This window comes from Hibiscus syriacus, unplaced genomic scaffold (genome assembly GCF_006381635.1).
Source record: "Hibiscus syriacus cultivar Baekdansim isolate YM2019G1 unplaced genomic scaffold, ASM638163v2 tig00002840_pilon, whole genome shotgun sequence".
Classification (NCBI taxonomy): Eukaryota; Viridiplantae; Streptophyta; class Magnoliopsida; order Malvales; family Malvaceae; genus Hibiscus; species Hibiscus syriacus.
Genome location: NW_024061947.1, coordinates 784,353 through 806,258, shown reverse-complemented (window position 1 = coordinate 806,258; position 21,906 = coordinate 784,353).

Sequence of the window (21,906 nt, the reverse complement as noted above, 5' to 3'; positions counted from 1 at the left end):
GTTGGTTTTTTCTGGAAAGTTAATGGGTAGTTTCTTCGGGAAAATTTGATCAAAACGAGAGGGGAAAATATATTGCATTAATGGCTCAATATTTGATTTAACATAAGTAGAGAAAGTATGCTTTCCCTCTTTAAAATTTCTGCCAAAACCTCCTTTGCTCTAGGGTTTCTCTTCATTTCATGCGTAAGTTTTCACCCCATACTGTCACATGTACCTTGTATGCCTACAATAAATAAGAACAAAAATAAAGTAAAACATATAAATAGTGCATAAAATAACTTAATTTATTTATGCACAAAATTTAGATTTTCGTTGCCTAGGCAACGAATATTGTTCAAGTAATTAATACAAACTCTTGGGCATCGTGTGCTGTTGATGTCGATTTATCGAGCATGATTGGTGGTCCTTTGTATTCCTTTAGTCTCTTCCCATTCACCTTGAAATGGATCTATCATCTCGGTTCTTGATTTCTTTTGCTCCATTGTCATGGACTTGATTTACGATGAATGGTCCTGACCATCTTGATTTTAGCTTGTAGGGAAATAAATTGAGTCGTGAATTATAGAGCAGGACTTGTTGTCCAGAATAAAGTTGCCTAGGCAATATTTTTCTGTCAGGCCCTTGTTTCATCTTTTCTTTGTATAGGCGGCCATTTTCGTAAGCATAAGCTCTGAATTCATCCATTTCGTTTAATTCCAAGAGTCTTTTTCTCCAGCAAGCTGAGCATCCATGTTTAATTTTTTGATAGTCTAATATGCTTCATGTTTTAGTTCCACAGGCAAATGGCATTCTTTACCGTAGACGAGTTTGAATAGGGACATTCCTAGCGGTGTCTTAAACGTTGTGCGATAAGCCCATAATACTTCATCTACCTTTAGTGACCAGTCTTTTCGGCTTGGGTTGATCACTTTTTCAAGGATCTATTTGATTTCCTGATTAGAGACTTCGGCTTGTCTATTAGTCTAGGGGTGATATGTCATAGCTATCCGATGTCGTACTCCATATCGTTTCAGCGCCTTGGCAATTAATTTGTTGTCAAAGTGTGCCTTCATCACAGATGATAGCTCATGGCGTTCTAAAACGTGTGAAAATGTTCTTTTACAAGAATTTCAGGACGGTCTTCCACCCATTTAGACACATAGTCTAATGCCAAGAGTATGTATAGATCACCAAAAGATGTAGGAAAGGGTCCCATGAAATCTATCCCCCATACGTCGAAAAGTTCAACCTCCAGAATGTTTTTCCATGACATCTCATGTCTTTTTGATATGTTCCCTATTCGTTGGCATCTATCACATGACTTTTAGAAATCGTGCGCATATTTGAACAAGGTTGGCCAATAAAAACCGGATTGAAGAACCTTTGTCGCTGTTCTCATTCCACCAAAATGTCCTCCATATGGTGATGAGTGAGATTGAAGTAGAATTTCTTTTTGCTCTTCTTCTGGGACACATCTTCTTATTATTTGGTCTCCACATTGCTTGAATAGGAATGGTTCATCCCAGTAATAATGGCGCACATCATGTCTAAACATTTTTCGGCCTTGGCTAGATAAATCTGGATGCACAATACCACTAACATGAAAGTTGACTATGTCAGCATACCACAGCACAGCCGTGACAAATAAAATTTTCTCATTAGGGAAATCCTCTTGAATCTTTGTTATGTCATGATAATTAATTTTGTTATCCAGTCTAGACAAATGATATGCTACTTGGTTTTCCATACCCTTTATATCCTTGACCTCTAAATCGAACTCTTGTAGTAATAATATCCATCTAATTAGCCTAGGCTTTGCATCTTTTTTATTAATCAAATATTTAATGGAAGAGTGATCTGTATGCACAATTACTTTAATTCCTATGAGATATATCCTAAACTTATCGAATGCAAAAACTACTGCAAGAAGTTTTTTTTCAGTGGTGGTATAGTTTACTTATTCATCATTAAGAGTATGGACAGCATAGTAGATAACATGAAAGAGTTTACTTTTTCGTTTCCCTAACACTGCCCCAACCGCGTAATCACTAACGTCGCACATGAGCTCGAAAGGTTCGTTCCAATTAGGTGGAACAACGATTGGTGCGGCTAAAAGTTTTTTCTTTGAATATGTAAAAGCATTCAAACAATCATCATTAAATATAACTAGTTGGTTTTGTTGAAGTAAAAGACACAAGGGTTTTAAGATTTGAGAAAAATCTTTTATTAATCGCCTGTAGAAGCCTGCATGTCCAAGGAAACTGTGTACGCCTTTTACGTTGATGGGTGGAGGTAGGTTTGCGATTACTTCCACCTTGGCTTTATCAAATTCAATGCCTTGACAAGAAATTTTGTGACCCAACATTATTCCCTTGGTTACCATAAAATGGCATTTCTCCCAATTTAGTACTAGATTGGCTTCTTCATATCGTTTCAGTGCTTTAAATAAGTCTCTGAGGCATCGGTTAAAATCGTCGCCTGATACGGAGAAGTCATCCATAAATACTTCCATGCAATCTTCCACCAATCCGAAAAATAGCCATCATACATCTCTGAAAGGTAGCTGGAGTATTACATAGCCTGAACGACATTCGTCTAAATGCATAGGTACCGTATGGGCATGTGAAAGTAGTCTTCTCTTGAGCTTCTGGTGCTATGGATACTTGATTGTATCCTGAGTATCCATCGAAGAAGCAGTAAAATGATTTTCCTGCTAGCCTATCAAGCATTTGGTCAATAAAAGGGAGGGAAAAGTGTTATTTCTTTGTGGTTTTATTTAGCTTCATATAATCCATACATATGCGCCAGCCCGTGACTGTTCTAGTAGTTAAAAGCTCATCATTTTCGTTTTTGACTATGGTTACACTACCCTTCTTTGGCACGCATTACATCAGGCTGACTCATGAGCTATTGGATATTGGATAAATCACTCCTGTATTCAGCCATTTTATGATTTCCTTTATGACTACCTTTTTCATGATCGGTTTAGTCTTATTTGTGGTTCCACTAAAGTGATATGGTTATCTTCTAAGTTGATCTTGTGCATGTATATGGTAGGGGTGATTCCCTTCAAGTCTGCCATGGTCTATCCGAGAGCCTTTTTGTGTTGTGACAAAACATTTAAGAAACTATTCTCATGCTCGGAGGTTAGATTGGTCGAAATTATCATCGGTAAAGTCTCATTACTACCTAGGTAGGCATATTTCAAATGTAATGGCAAAGTTTTAAGTTCTAATTTGGGTGCATGTTGTAGAGATGATTACGGGGGCTAACTTCATTAAAATCTAAGGGTTCGAATTTCATACCTGATCTAGTATGAAGGAAACTAGATTGTTCCTCTAATTCTCCTTCATAATCCGCTTTGGTGTCTTTGGTAGGAAACATGTTTAGTGTTTTAGACAAATAACTGTTGCCAAGGCCATAGTTATCATAATCGTCTTCTGAAAAAATTTCACCTGGGCAATGATTTTCATGTTTATGCGTTGTGGTTATCGAGTTATGGCACAAAGTATTGTATTCATCTAGGTTTAAAAATTCATAGTGGCAAATAATTGCCTTTTCCTCTTTTTTCATTGGGTCCATGTCTATAATGCAATGGCATTTTTCTGAATCATCCACATATTTCATGGAGTTGAATACATTGATTGTTACGCTTTGTTCTCCTACCCAAATTGTGAACTCTCCCTTCTCGCAATCGATTAGGATTCGTCCAGTGGCTAAAAAGGGTCGTCCAATGATAATAGGTGTGTTTTCATCGGCTTCGCAGTCTAAGATGAGGAAATCAACTGGAAATATGAATTTGTCCACCTTCAAAATGACATCTTCTATTATGCCCTCAGGACGCACATAAGATCGATTAGCTAGCTTTAGGATAATTGTGGTTGGGTAAGCGTTATACCTTTCTAGTTTTAAAAATATGGACTTTGGTATTAAATTTACGCTCGATACTAAGTCAACGAGAGCTTGCCCTACAAAGTTGTTATCGATTAAGCATGGTATCACAAAACTGCCAGGGTCTTTTTGTTTCAGTAGGAGTTTGCTTACTGCAGAGCATATTTCTGTTGTCGTGGCAACATTTTCTTCTTTGTGACAATATCTTTTAGGAACTTAGCATAGGAAGGCATCTGCTCGATGGCTTCAAATAAAGATACATTGATATACAACTAATCCAGAACATCAATAAATTTCTTGAACCGGATATCATTATTATGTTTCTTCAATCGTTGAGGAAATGGTGGTGGAGGCCTCACATCATTTGTTGTTGGTGCTGAGGAATTTCTCGCCTTGGCCATAAATTTCCCTTCATATGGTTGATGATTTTCAGAGCCTTCATCATTTTCCTTCTCTTCAGACAATTCATCATATTCCTTATCTTCAGCTCGATCTTCTGGTTGTGTAATGCCTTGGCGAGAATTGTCCAGCTGTCCTCCCCCAAACTTGTCATTCTGGTTAATCTGTACTCCACTCCTTAGTGTAAGTACACTACATTGTTCCTTTCCATGATGTTTAGTGATTTCAATTTCACTAAGGAGATTTCCTTGTGGCTGAGAATGTAATGTTGTAGCGATTTAACCCACTTGGTTCTCCAATGCTCTCAGGGATGAGCTATGGCTTTGCAAAAGAGCAGCTTGACTATGCAACAAATTTCCTTGTTTTTTTATTGTTGATGAGTGCTCGTGCATCAGAGTCTTTGTTTGAAGCCATTAAATCTTTTGTCGAGGCCATGAATTCTTGCAATGAAACTTCTAAGGAGTTAAAATTAGAGTTGGTATTAGAGGAAGAAGTTGTACTTTTAGTGTTTTGCCAGGGCGTCTGATGATGTTGATTCTGAAAATGTTGATGGTCTGAGTTACTCTACTGTGGCCTATTATAATTTCCTATCTGATTGTTGTTGGTCCCTTTATTACCCCATGATAAATTCAGATATTTTTTCCAACCAGAATTATATGTATTTGAGTAGGGTTTATTGTTGCTTCGGTTTTAGTTGCCCACAAAATTAGTAGACTCATGATTTTCTGGACATTCACTCTCATGATGGTTACCGTGACAAAGTATGCATGCATTATCGGTTGCTTTGACTTCTCTCACCTCATTAGGACTTCTCTCACCTCATTAGGACGCTGCAAATTTTTCAACATATTAGTTATGACATAACGTTGACCAGCTCCTGAATCCTTACCCTCAATTTCATTCTCCAGATGTTTTCCTTTCGGTACCCAGCATTGTAGTCGAGAACTGATAGTCATTATTTGCTATCCTGTCGAGGATATGAAAGGTTTATTCGGGTGATTTGTCAATTAAAGTACCATTTACTGAGGCATCTAATATCATTCGAGTAGGTGCATTAACTCCGTTGTAAAACATCACGACTTGAGTCCAGTTATGAAATCCGTGGTTCACACATTTACGAAGTAGACTTTTATACCTATCCCAATATTCGTACATTGATTCATCATCTCCTTGGAGAAAACTTGCAATATCATTGTGTAGCTGTGTATTCATATTGGGTGGATTGTATCGGAGTATGAAACTCTTGTATAAATCTGCCCAAGATTCCATCGAGCCTGAAGGAACTCCACTAAGCCAACCTCTCACTCTATTGCGTAGGGAATAAGGGAAAAGTTTAAGTTTAAGCACATCTTCATGCACTCCTTGTTGTTGGAATAAATTGTACACTTCAAGGAAGGCACGAATATGTTATCTAGCATCCTCATTAGGTGAACCACCAAATTGACCAATGGAGTTTAACATGTTAAACATCATCGGTTTAAGCTCAAAATGGGTTGCTTGAATTTTAAGTGCCACGAACCCTGGATTTAGATCATCAAGAATTAGGTTCATGTGATCTCGTATTGCTCGTGGTCTTGCAACTTCTCGCTGAAGATTAATTGCCGCATCAGGATATGTCTGATCTCCCATATTGTTGCCTTGAAATTGTAGTTGATTCATATATTCTCTGGTTCGTTGGTTACGTCGCCTTTGTTTGAACGATTGTTTAATTTCAGGGTCGAATAGTTCTAATGGTTTACCAGTAGATCTCAGGGTCATGCAACGATAAATCCTTCAAAAGAAAAAGAAAATAAGTTAACTAAGTTAAATAAAAGGTGACAAGAAAAACTTGTTATAGTGAAAAATAAAAAAATTCATCAGTTGCCAATCCCCGGCAACGGCGCCAAAAACTTTATCGCTTGTAAATGTATATTCTAAGGCAACCAATTCTGTGAAAGTATACACAATAGAATCAAGTAATATAGGGTAAGTGAGTTATCGTCTCCTCATGGATTTGTCCATTCTTTTTAAGATTCACCACAACCAGAACTAGATGTCACAAGCTAATTCCTGGAATCTTGTCAAACTAGAAAACTATTAGTAATAAAGCAAAATAAGAAAATATTGTAAAGTACGATTACAGAAAAGTTTGGTCAACACAAAATAAATATGCAGAATTATCGAATTAAAATAAAGCAAAGGCAAACTTTGATTCAAATATATTCAAAACAACCTCACATATTCAGACTTTTCACAGAGCACTCTTGCTAATCTTTTATTATGACAAACAATTACTCTAGGCCCAGAATGATTTGTTATGATATGCTTAAGCTGTCTGATAGGATTATTGAGTATTCTTAGATGGTTGTTATGGCAATACTACTCAGCATTAACTACAACCCTTGGTTTGTCAGACTGTTGTTGTAGCAATACCTCTCAGCGTAAACTATAATCGTTTTCTATCATACTCTAGCATCTATCCCTTTTAGTCGATTGAAACCCTCTCCTTATCTCTAAGGTAGACAAGTTATAACATCACCATCCCAGATCCATTCCATTGTTCTCTCGAATCTAAGAGTCAATATCTTAGACAACCGACAATCTCTTGATGCTCTTACATTGTCAAGACGTATTTTTCCAAGACCCAAGACAATCTCTCAAAGCTCTTACAGTGTCAAGGCGAAATATTTAAATAATGAACAAAACAGTCATGAGCATAATCATAATTCGTCATTCATAAAGCAAAAAATAATTGCTTAGGAAAAACAAAGATCAACACCAAATAAGACAGTTCACGGTGTTATCAAAAAGTCAACCAAAGTATCCTCGTTTTAATACAACCCAAAACAAGTAAAGAAATTAAGGACAAAGGAAGAACGACTCTTAAAATCGGGGGCTCTGTCGTAACAATTCTGATCAACACCGCGCCTGCCCTAGCGGCCAACCTCTCTCAAGGCCTGACCGCTGCTCTGCTATAGCCTGGCTATGGAAGACACCAAGGACGGTCGGTTTGGAAACGGTGGGGAAGTACTGCAGTTGCTTGCTCACGCTTCAGTTAAAGCTCTTCTAACTTCCTTGACTCCTTTTTGGCGGCTGTGACTGAGTATTTATAAGGGAAATCTCCTAGGGTTTTGCATAAGTAGAGATTCCCTAAATACCCGTTATTTTCTTATCTAGACTAAAAAAGAAAATGTGGCTGGTAGTTGTCAGAATCTTGAGGGCTTTCTTGTACGTGAGGGTAGTCGTATAGCTGGCATGTGACATAGGCAATTTCGTCTTATATGCTTCAGACTCGCAAGATAAATCTTACCTTGGTGAGATAAATCTGCTCCTCACTGTCTTTATCTTCACTATTCCACTGGCCCTTGCGAAATAATTTTTTGCGCATGAAATATTCTTCCTTAGAAAATTTCCTACACATACACAATCCACACAAACCCCTTCTCCTCGGAAGCATCAGTCAAACCAAATAAATTTTTCCGAAACAAAACTTATCCACCACAAACAAATATAACCTAAATGCAACTAATATGTTGTGCAACTTTGTTTAGTCGAGGAATAACTTAAGAAAAAGGACTAGAAATAGAGTACTTTTGTGGAGTTATCAAGGAGTTTGACTTGATTATTGGCATAGATTAGTTGAGCAAATATTGAGTTAATCCCGATTGTTAGACCAAGAGAGTTATTTTGAAAACTATGAATAACTGAAAGATTGTGATGATCGGGGAACATCATGGATTCCTGACGAATATTGTGTCTACCTTAGTAGCTAAGAGGATAATCAGGAAGGGTTTCAAGGTGTTTCTTGCTTATATTCTAGATACTAGGAGTTCCTGATCTAACATTGAAGGCATTCAGACTATTAAGGAATTTCTCGATGTTTTCCCTGAAGAGTTGCATGGATTACAGTCGGATAGAGAAGTTGAATCTGAGATTGAAGTATATTCTGGTTTCACCCTGATTTCAATGGCTCCTTACCGTATGACCCTAAAGGAGCTTAAGGAATTGAAAGTCCAACCCTAGGAATTGTTGGATAGGGGATTTATTCAACCAAGTGTTTCACCATGGTGAGCCCCAGTTCTCTTTGTCAAGAAAAAATTGGGACATTGAGACTATGTATTGATTACAGGAAACTGAATAAACTAGAATTGAGGTCTGGTTATTACTAACTCAAGCTGAATGATCATGATGTCCCAAAGACTACTTTTAATACTCGATATGGGCATTACGAGTTTTCAGTGATGACATTCGGGTTAACTAATGCACCTGTTGCTTTCATGAATTGGATGAATTGGATGTTTCGACCCTATCTAGACCAGTTTATGGTTTTGTTCATTGACGACATACTAGTGTATTCTGGAACTGAAGCAAAACACGATGAGCACTTAAGGATTGTTCTGCAGAATCTAAGGGAAAACAAATTGTACGCCAAGTTGAGAAAGTGTGAGTTTTGGCTCATCGAAATTACTTTTCTTGGGCATATCATTTCTTCTTAGGGTATCAGAGTGGATACGAGTAAAGTGGAGCCTATTCTAAATTGAAAGTAACCCAAAAATGTCTCAGAAATCCATAGTTTCTTGGGCTTAGCTGGTTATTATCGTTATTTCATTTAGGGGTTCTCCATTATTGCAGCTCCTCTAATGAAACTGTTAAGGAAAGATGTTCCGTTTTTCTGGTCTCAGGACCAACAAACTAGCTTTGAAAAACTGAAGAATGTTCTGAATCAAGCCTCGGTGTTGATTCAGCCTGAGTCTGGGAATGATTTTTATGTCTACAGTGATTCTTCTCACTCTGGATTATGATGTGTTTTGATGAAAGATGGGAAGGTTATGGCTTATGTGTCAAGTCAATTACAGCTGCATAAGCACAACTATCCCACTCATGATCTAGAGTTAGCTGTTGTGGATTTTTCTTTGAAGATCTAGAGACACTATCTCTACAGAGAAAAGTGTTATATCTATATCGATCATAAGAGTTTGAAGTGTCTACTTACTAAAAAATAGTTAAATTTGAGGAAGTGTCACTAGTTAGAGCTTCTAAAGGACTGTGATTGTGAGATAGAGTATCATTCAGGGAAGGCTAATGTGGTGGCCAACGCCTTGAGCCATAAGGCGATATCTGATCTAAGAGCCTTATTTTCCAATTTGAGTTTGTTTGATAACGACAGCCTGTTAGTAGAGCTACAGGTTAAACCCATTTTGACTGAAGAGATTAAGTCCAAACAACTCCTAAATAGCTTCTTAGTTCCCATGATTGGGTAGGTTGAGTAGGGAACCAGTTCAGAGTATACTTTTGATCAAGATGATATTATGTGCTTTCATGGTAGTTATTGCATCCCTAAAGATGATGAGTAGAGACGGGTTATTCTTTAGTAGGCTAATAGTAGTCCATATGCCATGCATCCTAGTGGAGACAAAATGTACAAGAATCTCAATGAGCAATACTTTTGAAGTGGCATGAAGAAGGATATTTTAGATTTTATGGCGAAGTGTCTGACTTGTCAGCAGGTTAAGGCATAGCACCAGCATCCGTCTGGACTGTTGTAGTCTATTAAGATTCCTTAGTGAAAGTGGGAGTGTATTACGATAGAATTCGTTACTGGTCTTCCATTGACTCCTTCCAAAAAGGATTTTGTTTGGGTGGTTGTGGATCAACTCACCAAGTAAGCTCACTTTATCCCTGTTCGGGTTAATTATTCTTTGGACAAGCTGACTAGATTGTATACTTTTGAGATCGCTAGACTCCACAGTGTTTCATTGTCCATCATCTTCGACCGAGATCCGAGGTTCACTTCTAGGTTCTAGAAGGCTTTGCATGAAGCTCTAGGTACTCATTTGAATTTAGTACAACTTTCCACCCATAGACTGATAATCAGTCTGGGCGAGTGTTTTAGGTGCTCGCTCGAGGATATGTTACAGAGTTGTGTGATTGATCTTCATGGTAGTTGGGAAGATATCTTGCCTTTAGCCGAGCTTACTTACAATAACAGTTACCAGACAAGTATTTACATGGCACCGTATGAGGCTCTATATGGACGTCTATGTTTTACTCTTATCTGTTAGACAGAGTTACATGATAATAAGACTTTGGGTACAGAGTTAGTTTGATTAACTGAGGAAACTATCAGATTGATCCGTAATTGCTTGATAGAGGTGCTTGATAGGCATAAATCATATTCAGATCAATGATGGAAGGATATCGAGTTCGAGGTTGGGAATCAAGTCTTTTTGAAGGTATCTCTATGGAAGAATGTGTTGAGATTTAGACGTAAGAGTAAATTGAGTCCAAGATTTATTAGACAGTATCATATTTTGAAGAAAGTCAGACCTGTTTCTTATCAGCTTGAGTTGCCTCTCCAGCTCAGTCGCATTCATGATGTTATTCATGTATCCATCTTGAGGCGATATCGTCCAGATCCATGTCACATCATTCAGGTTGAGGAGGTACAGTTGAGACATGATTTGTCCTATGAGGAAGAGCTCGTTAAGATTTTAGATCGGGGTGAGAGAGTTCTTTAGAATAAACGTATTTCTATGGAAAAAGTTTAATGGAGTAATCGAGGCCCCTTAAAAACTACTTGGGAGACATTGGAGTCGATGGAGGCTCATTTTCAACATCTATTTCCATCAGGTAAATTTCGAGGACGAAATTTATTTTAAAGGGGGAGTTGCCACACCCCAACTTAGGGCCTAAAACTTTCTTAAACTTTTTTCGAGAAATAAATTAAAATTTTAACTAAATGCGGGGACCAAAGTGAAATTTTGATTTAAATTCGGGTCCAAATTCAGAAAGTATAAAAAACTAGAGGACTTATGGCATAATTTTACCAATTTTCCTTTTTAGGGAATATATATAACCCCCAGATCTAGAAAGTTTCCTCTTTTAAAAGCTTCATTCTCTCTCTCTTCAACTTTTCCTCTTTTAATAGGAAATCTTTAATCGATGTTTTGTCGTCGACCGTTGTTCCGTTTTCGATACCTCCCGTATCATCGTGTTCCTTGCATCGTCCCGAGTTCACCAGTGACCATCTTGTCTCTGTTGTCGTCGGCATGTGAGCGGGTGAGAAAGATCAAGTTTCCAACGTTATCGAATTGAGCTCTCCGTCGTTCACAGTTATGAACTGAGGCTTGTAAGTACCTTAAAGTGCTTGAAAATAATTTTTAGAATTTTTATGAAAATATTTTATTTGAGATTTGGTTATGGAATTGATTCAAGAAAATATTTTTATGAAGGTACTCGTGTTTCACCCGACTGAGGGTCGGTTAGATCAGGTGTTTCTCATCCGTCAGATCCACTCGATCTGCGTTCTTCGAGAGTTACTCGTAGGTTTCTGTAAATTGTTTAAATAGAGGTTATTATTATTCATATTAGGATTCTGATATATATTTTCCGATTCGTATGATCTAGCACTGCCGTTGATCGTGATCGGCATACTCAGTAGTAGGTTTCCTATCAGATTACTCAGATCGGTACATGTGTGTTTCCTGATGGTGTTACATTACTATTTTAAACTGTTCATCTAAATTGTTTTAGTTTTCTGATGATATTGAATGTTTTTACGAGACGATACCTAATTTTTTGAATATTGGTTATCTGATATCTAATTTACCGTATATTTCTGAAATGAATTCTGGTTATTGTATTTTTTGTATCTGATTTTTTAGTATAAAATATTTTCATGTTTTACTGGAGTAAACTACCTTTTCACTTGAATATATACATGTTTATTACTGTCATTGGGGTGTATTATTAGAGGAAGTATCTCAGGCTTAGTCTATGACTTGTAAGTCCTTACCGTAAGCTCCTATGCTTTTTCAGGGTAAGTCTTTATCGTAGGACCTTATGCTATAACTATAAGGCCCTTCCCGGGTGTACAGGTGGGTGCATGGTTCGGAGAACCTACACATTTTGGTGACCGAATGGAAATAGTGGTTATAGTTTTAAAACATATTTGATAATCTGATTTTTACTAAAGTATTTTATTTCTATGTTTTTGTACACCGTAAGGATCACACTAGTCTTTCTAGCTCATTTTGTAAATTTTAACTTTTTTAGATAGTAGCAGACCCTAGGCTGGCAGACTTGGCATCATGAGGACGGACCACTCCTATTTTTGTACCACTTTATATCTCTATATGCATTTTTATTATACATTGGAGCCACGTGTTTTTGCTACTGTCTTGATATATCTGTATTACAGATATTTTATTTTGTATATGTTTTATACTATTTTTTTATATATGTATATATGTATATATATATATATCGTATGAATCTTTCTTATGACTAATTTTATATTATATTGTTATATGGATTTTAACGTTGTTTTAAATATGAAAAGAAATTCTAAATACGATATGTAATCGCCTAGATTTGGGCATTATGTCCAGGCCGGGTCTAGGGGGTTACATTAATCCCAAGTGGATTTGAGAAATCCGTAGTGTGGATAGTTATGGTAGTAGATGTAGACTTGGTTTAAAAGTCGAACTACTCTAAATTATTGTGCAAAGTTTTTATTTTTTTATTGTGTTAGGATTTACGAAGCTCGTTCGATCAACTGAAATATGCCAAGAGGGGATGAATTGGCTTTTTGAGATTTAGAGAGCAAGGAGTATAAAGATAGGAAAATTTACACAATGATTTATAGTGGTTCAACTTTTTCAATAAGGTCTACAACCACTACCTAAGCTACTCACTTAGGATTTTCCAACAAATCCACTATTTTGTTCTTTCTTTTTCAAGTATCAAGAGTAACCTTTACAACTCCCTCATTTTTTACTTGTCTAAACTAGAACCAAAACCCCTTTACAAAGGATAAGCAACGTGTAAACAAGAAGACCTCTCTAGGCTGGTGTTTACAAAGATTTAGCCCACAAAAACAAAACCTAAGGATATACAATTGAGCTTAAAACATAAATATCTACAAGAGAAATAAAATTAGGATTGAAAAAAATTTCCCCTGTGTTTGAATTCTTTGATAGGTGTTAGTAACCTTCTTCAAGTGTCCTTGAGTTCTTTTTATAAGTTGTAATGAGTTACTAGCCATTTCTAGCCGTTGGGGATCAATATAGTCGTTACCTGCAACTTTTAAGGCACAAGGGATTGATCCTTCTACCAAAAGGATCGATCCTTTTGTCAAGGGATCAATCCTTTTCAAGGGGATCGATCCTTTTGCTAAGGGATTGATTCTTTGAGCCAGAGAAGCTTGGAAACATGAAACGATCCAATATGTTTTAAAAAGGTTCGACTAAGTTTGAAAAATATTTAAAAACATATTTTTAACTTTTATTTGGACTTTGAATTATTTTTGAAGACTTTGAATAAATTAAATTTAGTCAAAAAAAACATTTTGTCCTTATTTGTTATATCAAAATATAAGTTCTGCAATCTCCCCCTTTTTGATATAACAAAACCTTTGAAAAATAATCTTTGGCAAAACTCCCCTTAATAAAACATTTAATGAAAAAGAAACATATTTTGAAAAACAATAAAACTCCCCCTTTTTCATTATTGAAATTGATTTTTTTTTCAAACATATATCTCCCCTTTTTTTGTTATATACAAAGTAATTCAAACTTTTAAGGTTCTAAAATAACCATGGAGAGTAAGTAGTAATTTTAACATTAAAAGTTATTTGAAAAATCAAAAGCTCTCCCTCAACAAATGCATTCCAAACAAAAAATTGACTTTAAAAGCTTGAAACTTAAAAGACATTGAATTTCAAAAAATATGAACAAACATGTTAGTAGCACATGAAATTCAATATATCCAAGTCTAATATACTTTATGCAATACCAATTGTTGAAACTAAGTGCTTGAGCATAAAGCTATCCAAAAATGTTATGCATTTGAAAAGTTGATATCAATTGTTAGAGATATATCATTTGCAATAAATCACATGCATAAACATTTACATTAAGGTCAAAAATTAAAATTTGTAAAAATAAAACATTAAAACCAATTTTGACCAATATTCATTATGATGAACAAACATTTATAAAAAATCATTAAAACTTTAGAAAATGTTCATCATAACACTTTTTATCAAACATGAGATAGAAAACATAAAATCATTTAAAATCAAAACTTATGCATGCTTAAAACAAATGAGCAACCAATTATGCAAGATAATCAAAATAATCTTAGAGGTTACCCATTCTATATCAAGTATGGCTAGAGCATTTGAATATTTTCACTTTCATCACCATCGCTCTCAAACACGTACAAGATACTTCAATTAGATTTTGGTATCCAAATTGCTTTGGATCTTTGGACGTAAGTTTCAATTCCCCTTATTCTCTTTGGAACCCATACTTGTCTAATTTCAAAATGTTTTTCTTTCTTTAAAGGACAATCATGTTCCATATAACCATGATAATGACAATGTGAGCATTTTCCCATTATGAAACTAGATGCATTATTCAAAATGATTTATTTTTCTTTTGTTAAGCATTCAAGCTTAAATTTTAAATCAAAACTTTCTTTTTTCAAAATTTTCAATTTTTATTTTTTAAAGCTCCAAATTCTTTTTCAAAATTTCATTTTGGTTTTAAAATCTATTTTTTCTTTCAAAAGAAAATCGTTTTCAACTTTAAATTTTGAAATCATTTTCTTGTATTTGGAGTTCATTGTCTCAAACTCCAAACATAATTCATCATATGCATCTTGTAACTCATCAAAAGAATATGCATCGAATTCATTAGAGTTAGAACATACCTTGAGCTCTTCAAGAGTCATTAAGCACACCACCTTTATTGGTTCTTCTTTCTTGTTTTCATGGATCTCTTCGAGCTTATTCCAAAACTCCTTGGCATTTATACAAGAAGAAACTCCTTCATAGACATCTAGACCAAATGCACAAAACAACATGTGCATAGCTTTCTTATTTTGTTGAGCTTTCTTCCATTCTTGGGCACTCCACTCCTTCGTCTTCTTCTTTGGAGAATAGTAGCCATTCTGGATCATCTCTCATGCATCAAGATCATTGGATTGGAAGAATAGCTTCATTAATTTCTTCCAATGATGGTAGTTGGCTCCATTGAAGTATGGAGGTTTGTCGATCGGTTGGGAGTCTTTCATGTAGAACGAGTAAGAGGTGGAAGCCATCTTCTTGGTGCTTCAAAAATGGATAGAGCATCTTCAAGGATCGTCTCAAGGTTGTTATATCGTCTAATGAGTCAAGCTCTGATACCAATTTTTAGGATTTAAGAAATTCGTTCGATCAATCGAAATATGCTAACAGGGGGTGAATTGGCTTTTTGAGATTTAGGGAGTAAGGAGTATAAAGATAGGAAAATTTTCAAAATGATTTATAGTGGTTCAACTTCCTCAATGAATTCTACATCTACTACCTAAGCTCATTACTTAAGATTTTCCAACAAATCCACTAATTTGTTCTTTCTTTTTCAAGGATCAAGAGTAACCTTTACAATTTCCTAGGTTTTTACTTGGCTAAACTAAAACCAAAACCCCTTTACAAATGATAAAAAAATATGTAAACAAGAAGACCTCTCTAGGTTAGTGTTTACAAAGATTTAGCTCACAAAAACAAAACCTAAGGATATACAATTGAGCTCAAAACACAAATATTTACAAGAGAAAGAAAATTAGGATTGAAAAACTTTTCCCTTGTGTTTAAATGCTTGGATTGGTGTTGGTAACCTTCTTCAAGTGTCCTTGGGTTGTTTTTATAAGTTGGAATGAGTTACTAGTTGTTTCTAGCTATTGGAGATGTTTCGGAGTCGTTGGGGATCAACATAGTCATTACCTACAACTTTTAAGGCACAATATATTAATCCTTTTACCAAAGGGATTGATCCTTTTTCAAATATTTCGACTGTTATACCAAAGGGATTGATCCTTTTTAGGAAGGGATCGATCCTTTTCTCAAGGGATCGATCCCAAACTCACTATTGTCCAAGAGATCGATCATTTGGTCAAAGGGATCGATCCTTTTGCTAAGGGATCGATCCTTTGAGCCAGAGAAGTTTAGAAACATGACTTTAAAGCGCAAAAACGATCGAGTATGTTTAAAAAAGGTTCGACTAAGTTTGAAAAACATTTAAAAATATATTTTTAACTTTTATTTGGACTTTGAATTATTTTTGAAGACTTTGAATAAATTCAATTTAGTCCAAAAACATTTTTCCCTTATTTGTTATATCAAAATATAAGTTCTACAGATTGTTTCCACCAAAGTTTTAAAATGTCAATTCACCCCCTCTTGGCATATTTCGGTTGTTCATTAGAGAGAACACCCATATTTAAAAGATATGATCTTTTGAACCCATAAAGTGATCCCAGTGGTAAAAAAGTTGACGTTTTCCCCGAATGAATACGTTGTCAATTAATTAAAATATTATGAACATATTAAAATTTTATCGATAATTTCATTATTCTAATGGTTAAAACATTTAAAATATTTTGCAAATAATTTTGAGTCCTACTTTGTTAATTCAAATATTTCATTAGAATTCTAATACTAATTATTTGGATCTTTCATAAGTTGAAGCGTAGTTTTTAATTTTTGCATCGATTAGGACAATAAACATAACTTTGATAAACTTGAGAAGTTAGGATGTACCAGAAGCATGTGAAAACTAGTGTTTGAGGCAACCCAAGTCCCTACTAATTAGGGGTGTAAAAATTGACCCGACCTGTAAAACTGACTGAAATCGACTTGAGATAAAACTGTTTTTGACATGCGCTGTGACGATCCGAAACCGACTTGAGTCGGAACTGGTGTTGACCTGAACCCGAGTTGGACCTAGAAATTGTGGATCTGAACCCGACCTGAGAACAACCTGAACCCGAATTGAACAGAAAATATGATACCCGAACTTGAACTGCATCCGACTGATATGAACCCGAACCCGATATTGACCTGGTAAATAACTGGTATTACCCGATCTGTTTTCAACCTGACCTGTTTTTAAACTGACTTGTTTTTAACCTGACTTGTAAATGATCCGACTTGTTAATGACCTGATCTGATATTTACCTGACTTATATATTACCATGGACGAAATTATAAGATTTTAATAAAATTATGAGTTTTTTAGTTTATGATGTAATTAAAAAATTAATATGATTACTTTTAAAATATTATAATAAAATATTTATTATGATAATTAAATTAATCAATAGACCTATTATATAAAATTATTTAATAAAATAATAAAATAATTTAAATGTAAATTAGATAAAACATGATTAATAATGAAAAGGAAAATAAATATAGTTTAATTTATATAAATTATATAGTTTAATTTATATAAAGAAAAAATAATATTAATAATGAAAGTATTTATTATGTAATATATATTAACGTTTTACATTATTAATATAAATAATTTTGGCAATACATTAGTTTACATAGGCCCAATACATAAGTCCACTCTTTTATTACAAATATTTTAGTTGCATGTTAGGTTAATTCACATTAATAGACCATTTATTTTATTGTTATGAATAAGTAATAATAAAACCCAAAAATAAATTCATTTGCAATAGTGTTAGTTTACATAGACCCAATACATAAGTCCACTCTTTTATTATAAATATATATGCATTAGTACTAGTCTATTTACATTAGGGTTTAGTGTTTAGTATTTAAGGTTTAAAGTTTAGGGTTTAGGGTTTATAATTTAGGGTTTAGGGTTTATAATTTAGGGTTTAGGGTTTCTATAAAAATATATACTTTATTACTTTATATAGTTTATGCATAGTATTTCTATAAACTATATAAGTAATTTACTTTATATAAACTATATATATATATAGTTTATATATACTATACTTGGTTTATACATACATATTATATAAAATTATTTAATTTAAATGTAAATTATATAAAACATGATTAATTAGGTGTTAAATAATTAGTATGCACATTGCATATTATATGGTTCATAAATAGTAGTACATGTCATATTAATTTCATTTGCATAATTAGTATTTTAGTTGCATGTTAGGTTAATTCACATTAATAGCCCATTTATTTTGTTGTTATGAATAAGTAATAATAAAACCCAAAAATAAGTTCATTTACATTAGTGCTAGTCCATTTACAGTAGTTTACATAGGCTCAATACATAAGCCCACTATTTTATTACAAATATATATGCATTAGTGCTAGTCTATTTATATAAGGGTTTAAGGTTTAAGGTTTAGGGTTTAGTGTTTATGGTTTAAAGTTTAGGGTTTAGGGTTTATGATTTAAAGTTTAGGGTTTTTATAAAATTATATACTTTATTACTTTATATAGTTTATGCATAGTATTTCTATAAACTATATAAGTAATTTACTCTATAAACTACAAGTTACATATATAGTTCAGGGGTTAGGGTTAAAGGTTTAGGGTTTTTTATAAACTATATATTTTATTACTTTATATAGTTTATGCATAGTGTTTCTACAATATATATATAATTTATAGATTACTTATATTAGTTATACATACATATATATACTATATTAATATAAATTATAATTTATAAACTATATATTTTATATAGTTTATACATATAAAGTTTATATACATACATATATACATACAGATATACATACATATATATAGAAAATTAAAAGTAACTAGGATGTATACAAGATTAAATTGCATCGAATTGAAAATTCAAGAAGATATTTACAATTAAACCATGACTAAAATGAAAGAAATCAAAATCAAATACAAGTGAAAAAATAATGATTGTTGGAGGAGCATGAGCCTAATTAACTCAAAATATCTTTACAAATAAAATCTCAATTCTCAATTTCCCTCCAAATTTTTCTATTCGCTCTAAATTTTTCAATTTCTCTCTAAATTCTCAACTTCCCTCTAAATTCCCAAATAAAATAAAAAAAATCACACAAAAAATCTTTATTTTAAATAGTTTTCTTCCACCATTCACTTTGAATAATATATATACCATATTAATATAAATTATAGTTTATAAACTATATACTTTTTATAGTTTATACATATATAGTTTACATATATAGTTTATATATATAGTTCATATAAATATAATTTATATATATAACTTATAATACTTATATAGTTTATAATATAAATATAGTTTATATATAAACTTATATTATATATATATATATATTACTTTTTCAATTTTTTAAATGAATGTAATTTACTATATTTTTTATTATTTCTTCACATTTTGCATTTATTTCGATTTAATCTTTTTTTTTGTTTTTTAATTTATTTTAATTTTAAGTCTTTCACTTTTATATGTATTCAATTTAGTCCTTAAATTTATATTTGTATCTTCATTTGGCCCATTGTTAGTTGTTATTTATATTTTGTAACTGGCCCATAACTTTTTAAATATGTTTAATTTAGTCCTTTTTTATATTAATTTAAACCTCACATTTTAAATTTATTTCGATTTAGTCCCTTACCTATGTGTGTTGTTTAATTTATATTTTAAAATTTTATTTGTAATTTTACATTTCTTCAATTTTATCCTTAAATTTATATTTTTTACAAAATATATCCATGGATATTTATTTTTCTCTTAATTTACTCGAAATCATATTGTTGAAAACATTTTGATATTTCGATATAACAAATTAAGTTAAATGAATTTTAAGATTTTCCAAATGATTTTCTAAGTATATTCGATAGAATTATTCGAATATCAAAACATTACTCCAAATCTTTCAAAGATCATTTTTAATCCTTACTCAAAGTGTAAAATTAAGTTTTAATCTTAAAACAATTTCAAAATAATTTTACAAAGTATTTCGAACCATTTCAAAGCCAAAAATTCCAGATTGCTCAGAGGGAACCGATTCCCCCCCCCCCCAAGGGGGTACCGATTCCCCCCTGAATGGTTTGGCTCCAAGAATTCCAGTATGCTCGGAGGGAACCGATTCCCCCCCAGGGGTACCGATTCCCCCCATGTATAACGGTAAAACTATTTGAATTTTACACTTAGGGAACCGATTCCCCATAGGGGGTACCGATTCCTCTCACGCTCCAAACTGTTTTATTAATTGTTTTCACACTAAAACGGCTATATTATTTTCTCTAATCATCCCCAACGTTCAGAAGTGATTCAAGGTGTATTTAAGCAAGCTTAGAAGCCATTGATCAACAACAAGAAACATCAAGCAATTAGAATCAAGAGAGAATCAAAGAGAAAGCATCAAACCTCAAGTTTGAGCATTTCAAGCCTATTTTTCATTCAATATTCATTTTGCTTTCAAGAACACTTATTGTGCTCAATTGTATTTATTCTTGAGTGTTCTTTCTTTGTTCTAGAATTGTGCAAACATATTTGCCTTGTGAGGTTTTTCTTGTAAGTTTGCAAATTTGTATTTCTCTTTGAGAAAAGAGTGTTCTCAAGAATTGGGGTATATTCTTGAGGGAGTTGTAAGGTTATCTCTTTGGCCTCAAAAGAAAGAACAAATTAGTGAATTTGTTGGAAAATCCTTAGTGTGGATAGCTAAGGTAGTGGACGTAGACTTTGGTTGATAAAGTCGAACCACTCTAAATCGCTGGGCGATTTCTTTCAATTTTCTGCAAAAGCTTCCACAAAAATTTTTATTGCCAATTCACCCCCTCTTGGCCGATTCAGTCAATCGATTAACTCAACAATTGGCATAAGAGCCTAACTCATTTGAAGGTTTAATCGCCTCTTGAGTCGATTCTGGAAGAGTTATATTGATAATCAAAGTCATCAATGGCCTCCGCTTCAAACTTCGTCTCCGGTCTCGATTCGATGCCCGTCAACAAGCCTCCTTTCTTCAATGGAGCTAACTATGCCTATTGGAAGAATAGAATGATGTACTTCATTCAAGTAAGTGACATGAGAGCATGGAATGATGTAGAAGAAGGATACATCAAACCTCTCACTCATCCAAGGTTGTGGAGTGAAGGAGAGACAAGAATGTTCCAGCTCAACTCCAAAGCCATCCATATCATTTTTTGTGCTCTTGGACCAGATGAATACGGAAGAGTTTCATCGTGTACAACCGCCAAAGAAATATGGGACAAACTTCAAGTCACTCATGAAGGTACCGATGAGGTAAAGAAATCTAAAATTAGTATTCTAACGCATAGCTATGAAAATTTCAGGATGCAACCAAATGAAGATATCAAAGTTATGATGGATAGATTTTCAACGATTGTCAATGGTCTCAAATCATATGGAGAGATCATTTCAAATGAAAAGCTTGTGAGGAAGTTAGTCTACTCCCTCCCAAAATCGTGGCAATCAAAGAAGACGGCAATCATCGAGTCTAAGGACTTAACGTCCTTAACTCTTGAAGAGCTGATTGGGTCACTCCTCACTCATGAAATGATGCTCGAAGATGAGGTGAACCTCGACAAGATTGACGAGACACCAAAGGAGAAGGATAAGAAGAAAAACATTGGAGTTGCTCTCAAATCCACAAAACATGAGAGTGATTCAAATGACGATGACGATGACGATGACGATGACGAGGAAATGGCATTGTTTGCCAAACGGTTTAGAAAAATGATGAGACCTTATCGAGGAAGAAAATTCAAACGAAATGAAGGCCTCAAAAATGAACCGAAAGAGAAGGACCCAATCATTTGTTACGAATGCAAAAAGCCAGGGCATGTCAAATATGATTGCCCACAATTGAAGAAAAATGGTCAATCAAAGAATAAAC